Source organism: Portunus trituberculatus, chromosome 43 (genome assembly GCF_017591435.1).
Source record: "Portunus trituberculatus isolate SZX2019 chromosome 43, ASM1759143v1, whole genome shotgun sequence".
Taxonomy (NCBI): Eukaryota; Metazoa; Arthropoda; class Malacostraca; order Decapoda; family Portunidae; genus Portunus; species Portunus trituberculatus.
Window position 1 is genome coordinate 9,881,911 of NC_059297.1, and position 6,010 is coordinate 9,887,920.

At 43.9% G+C, this 6,010-nt stretch overlaps 1 long non-coding RNA gene across 1 annotated transcript; it reads left to right on the forward strand.

The window, feature by feature from the left end:
• Positions 1 to 703: 703 nt before the first annotated feature.
• On the forward strand, positions 704 to 4,015 carry LOC123518270. Its single transcript, XR_006678739.1, has 2 exons — positions 704 to 3,230; positions 3,264 to 4,015. It is a non-coding gene; the product is annotated as an uncharacterized LOC123518270 (long non-coding RNA).
• The last annotated feature ends 1,995 nt before the right edge of the window (positions 4,016 to 6,010 follow it).

A 6,010-nucleotide genomic window follows, 5' to 3' on the forward strand; every position in this document is an offset into this window, starting at 1 on the left:
GACCCTTCTATTTCTCTGTACTTCTCACCGGGAACTATCAGCGGCTGCAGAGTTTCAACTATTGTTTGTGATACTGGATGTTCCTGTGTTCTCGTATCTGAAGATGCGCTGCCCGACGTGGACGTCTGAGTGTCCCACTGTATTCGTCTGACCATTTAGGAAGAGTGGATGCCTTCCGTCAGGTACGATGCTATCTTCGCTGCACTTACTACGATGGATATGTTGATGCTGTGCGTGCTCCCATTGAAGTTTTGCAGTGTGTTGGTAGGGAACGTAGCAGGAGCAAGCATCCCCGGCAACACTGGAAAGGCCTGTCTGGAACTTCTCAACAACTTACGTCTGCTACAGAGAAGATTCATGTGGTTCGTACCCGTAGCCAGGCTGCTCGCCGCTTCCATCCCCTCGTTCTTCCTATCATTGAACCCTTGGATGTAACACCACAGTAGTTTGCTCAATTACAGAAGACCTGTTCGTCCATCAAGAATCTCCAACAGAAGGCTACCACAGATGAGATCGAGACTTCTTGAAGCGGATCTACTTTTACGTATGAGGTATATGATGACCTGTACAGAGTATGCCGTTCTTCCAAATACCAACATCAGGTAGGAATGAAGTTTCTAGTAGTGCCATCAGACTGTCGTAGACTTATTTTGACTTGCCCACAGAAGTACTGTCTCTGGTCACTTCTTATAAAAATAAAAAACCCTGAACAAAGTGTAATAAATTCTTCTGGCCAGATATAGCTGAGCTGCCAATGTCAAATCCTTCTGCCGTTCCTGTGGTAAATGCCAGAGAATGTCATCAAAAGGAAAAGTGCGACTAGTTCCCTTGAAGCCCTTGCCCATAATCACGGAACTCTTCTCGAAGAGTTGCCAGTAACATAGTAGGACCTGTCACCACCCTCATGTGAAGAACACCGGTATATCCTCACATTAATTGATTTTGCCACCGGATTTCCAGGTACTTTCTGACCGAGGGACTCGGTTCACTTCACAGCTGATGGGAGAACTTCATAAGATGCTGGGAGTGAAGCCGGTCTTCACCACACCATATCCAAGTGGTAACGGTAGAATTGAAAGATTTCGATTTCATTTCACCCTTAAGGCCTGTCTAAGAAAAATCTGTTCGGAGAAACCCCGAGAATGGCATAGATACCTTCCTGCCACCCTGTTCGCTTTAAGAGAATTGCCAAGTGATAGAACCGGTTTCTCTGCTTTTTAACTCTTCTACGGTAAAGCAGTAAAAGGTCCCCTTCTGGTTTTGAGGGAGTTATGGGAAAATAGGAATTTAAATGATGACCGTTCAAGCTTTAAGTACGTGATTGAGCTGAAGGACAAATTGGCCGCTCAGGACTCCTGTCGGTGCCAGCCGCTACAAGGCATACTTCGACCTGAGATCTTAAGATCGTAAGTTCAAGCCAGGTGACGAAGTCTTGATACTACTTCCTGACACCACCAACAAACTACTGATGTCCTGGTCTGGTCCTTGTCCGGTACTAGAGAGGAGTAGCTGCAACTACTTAATTGAAGAAAAAGGTAAGCATCATGCCAATCTCCTCAAACGGTACTTTCGAAGAGCTAATGTCCAGCAAGCTAATGTCCAGCAAGCTATTGTCTTGGACGAACCTCTTCCTTTGCATACCAGCACAGATTTGCAGTTCTCCTCAGTAAATGAGGAAAGTGAAAGTCGGCCAGAATCTTCACCGATAACTCCCGACGGTCGAGAAGATCCAGAAGAGACTATGATTTCCCAGGATCCAGATGTATATGAGTCGTTACCTGAGGCTGAGAGGGATGAATTAAAGGAAGTCATTTCCACCTTTAAAGATGTGTTCTCTGAGATACCGGGATGTACTACCACTGTGACACATGATATTGAAATAAGTTCCACAGAGTGAGTTAAACCCAAGCTCTATCCTATTCCAGTTTACTAGAGATCCCATTTTGAAGAGGTAAATCAACTTTTGCAGCAAGGAATCGTCCAACCTTCCTCATCCCCTCATTGTTCACTGGTTGTCATGGTCAAGAAAACGACTGGTAACTACCGGATGGCCATTGACTACCAGGCCCTTAACTCCATCACTCGTTTCCACGCTGAGCCGATCAATACTATCACCGAGGACCTTCACAAATTTTTTGGTAGTAAATATTTCAGTGAACTTAATCTCACAAAAGTGTGTATCAGATCCCCTTAACTGATAAAGCTCGTCCATTCACAGCTTTCCCGACCCAGCAAGAACTTAAGGAATTCTGTCTTCTCCCATTTGGACTGGTTACAGCTTGCGCCACCTACATCAGGCTAATGAGGGCAGTTCTTTCTGGTTTGCCAAGCGGGTCCTTCTACTTCAACATATTCATTTACGGAGTTACCTAGATGTCATTTACGGAGTTACCTAGACAGAACATCTCGACGCCTTGATATCTGTACTTCACCGTCATCGTGAACACGGCCTTGCAGCTCGTCCTAAGTGTCAGTTTGGACCTAAGTGTCGGTTTGGATATGGATGTATAAAGTACTTGGGGTTCATCGTTGATGGTAAGACATTACAGCCCCAGTATGATAAAGTAACTGCTATTGGTCAGGCTAAACCCCCATCTACAAAGTAGCTTCTTCGATCCGTCTTAGGAATGCTTTCGTTCTATAGGATTTTCATCCCGCAGGTGTCCTCTTACACCTGCTGCCTGTCAATCTTCTACGCAAGGGTGTCCCGGAACCCCTATCATGGACCGACGAACATAAGAAAAGCTTCTGATATCTCAAGACCTGCCTCCAGTCCGAACCTGTTCAGAAGCTACCTGATCCCTCTCTTCTCCTTCAGTATGTTGATTCTTGTCCTCACCCTGTATCATATGCCAGCAGGAAACTTCTAGACAGAGAACGGAAGTCTTCGACAGTGGAGAAGGAATGCCTTGCTGTTACTTTTGCTGTTCAACACTACGGCTACACCTGAAAGGAAAAGTTTCTTCTAGAAGTGGATCGCAAGCTCTAGTGTTTGTGATCTCTCCAACTTCAAAAGTACCAACGATTGACTGTTGAGGTGGGCCCTAATGTTACAGGACTACAGATTCCGTGTTGTACATATTCCTGGGAACGATAACGTTGGGGCAGATTTTCTGAGTAGGACTTAAGTTAATTTAGCTTTCTCTTATATTGATAATAAGGTAACTGGTTTGGGTATTTGCTTACCTTGTCTTTTATCTCGATACCTGTATCGAATCTTGGTGAGGGAGGTGTGTGACGACAAGCCAATCTTGGTGAGGGAGGTGTGTGACGACAAGCCAGTAGGGTTATTTGCTCAACTACCTATCTCTCGACCACCCTATCCTTTTCCTTATTTTCTTTCCTCGCTCAATAAGCGTTTCATTTGTTTCGGTGTTGCCTTCGTTGTTTATCCAATTTCGTTACTTCAGAAGCTTCGCTTCGGAATACCACCTCGAAGTGAGCCCACGCTACTGTTCATCATACCTTCGAACGTTCGACTCCTCGGGTATTTGGCTTCACCGGAGGTGTTGTGTGGTTCCCCGCGACCTACCCATGCAGACTCAACTGGGCCTTGGTGGAGTTAGCACCTCCACTTCTACTTCTCAGTCTGGTGCCCTGTCTCCCCGTGACAACCTCTACACCGGCCGCTGACGAGGATTTGTGCCACTCCCCACACAGCCTGGAACATCTGGACCAACCTTAGTACCAGCCTAGTCCCTCTTCCAGCTGCTCGCGTCCGCCTGGCCCGTAGCTGTCGCCGGCTCCTGTGCGAGTCCTCGTTACACTCTTCGGACTTGGCCTACCTCTTCCCTTCAGCCGCCAGCTTCACCTCCACCCCTTTACATCACGGACCTGGCCTGACTCCTCTTTGGGCCCTTTCATCACCTTCTACTTCAACACCCGTTCTACGCAGACTGGCTCCCACTACCAATCTCTTTCCCTGTGGTCATCCCAGTGGACTCCGTCTTAAGTATAACCAGTACTCTGTTTACATCACCCAATTGTTTGTTGTCCAGTATATTTCGGAACTTGTTGTTTGTGTTTTCCTCCACCCACGCAAGCTCTTTAGAAGCGTCCCTTAAGATGGAAGATCGTATGCTGATAGACGGAAATTGGAAAATTTACACGATGTGATGAATGAACAAGGATTATAATACCCCCATCGAGGCTATAAGCCTTGTGAGGGTAAAGGCATGAGAAGGTAGGGAAAATATTATTAGGAAGCATTTTAATGAAAATTATGATTAAGTCAGAGGGTGAGGGAGAGGGAAGATCAGTCATGCAACGATTTGTTTATCTGAATAACTTTTGAGCAACAGATAACTTTAAAATGTACAGAACTAGCAATGATGCAGAAGGGAGAAGAGCTATTAGTACTAATGACAAAAAATATAGTAAATATTGAAGACTAAACAGATGATAAATCGTGAACTTAATCATGTGGTTAGCCTTGTGCTTCAGAATTAAACTTTAACGTTGTAATCTTGGCTGTACTCCTATAGATGACTTTTGAGACTCGTGATATCCTTTTGTCATTTCTTGTTTGGCAATACCACTACGAGCCAGACCTTGAACTCCGAAGAAATGTCTGCAATGTGCTCGTCGCAACATGTCCTACTCTTTAGCCTTGCACATGGTATTAACTTTTCCTCAACTACCATAATTTTTTTTTGTATTGCTACTAGGTTACCTGTATTGGAAAGGCGTCGTTACACTAGCACGTTTTCTGTAATTTTTATTCTATCGATCCCGACTACCATAATTTTTTTATGTATTGCTACTAGGTTACCTGTATTGGAAAGGCGTCGTTACACTAGCACGTTTTCTGTAATTTTTATTCTATCGATCCCGGTTTCCATCAGCATTTTCCTTTCCATCGTAGTTTTTTTTTTTTCGTCTGCATAGTGAAACGACCATTTCACGAAGTACTGTCAATTTTTGTTCTCAGATTATAATCCATGCTTGTAATATAAATATATAGATGAATTTTGTTGTTCGAAAGGAATTGATAAATCTTACAAAAAAAAAAAAAAAAATTGCGTAGTTTCAGTTGTGGATGAATTTTGTTCGAAAGGAATAGATAAATCTTACAAACAAAAATACGAAATTGCGTAGTTTCACTTGTGGTTACATCTGAATTGTAGAAAAATAACTTCAAACAGTGGCTCGATAGCGGTTTGTACTTTAAAATGCCTGTTTGTCTACATCTGTTCGATTGATAAAACTAACTCATTTAACTCGTCTATGACTTACAAAACCTGTGATAAGGTGCAGAACAACGCTGCTTGTCTGCGTCAGCGGAGTTGTGCCAGTAGAGTATCGGGTCTATGGCTGGCTGGACCCGTAGTCTTGGAATGTGTTGCCAGTTATGCACTATGCACCCTATCCACTATGCGGTGGCATAGTGGATAGGGTGGTGAGCGTGGGATCGGGCGGAGGTCCACGCGTAGGTTCGAATCCCACCACGTACAGCCTTAAAACACTGCCATTTGTCGAGAGGTTTAAAGTTACCTACATATCAACATAATACCCAGGTTCTAGGTGGTTATACTCAAGATGAGCTTGGGCGGTGATATGAGCCCTAATATGGGTACCACTATAACTAAAATTGCCTGCGCCACTAATGGGCGGAAGCTGAACAGCGCTTCTCATACACTCAAGTGTGCCTACAGGCGCTATAGGCCTTACCGTAAAAGAAAAAAAAAAAGTTACTATACACTGAATAGCGAATATATTGCCACACTGGACAGAGGATAAGGTTAGCAAGCAGCAGCTAATGTAGCTACACACACACAATTTTATTAATATATTGCACACACACACACACACACACACACACACACACACACACACACACACACACACACACACACACACACACACATCCCGCCCCTGTACATTTTCAGTGTAATTTTACATTGCCAAATTAATAAACCGTATATTATTATTATTATTATTATTATTATTATTATTATACACACACACACACACACACACACACACACACACACACACACGGTAGCTCAGT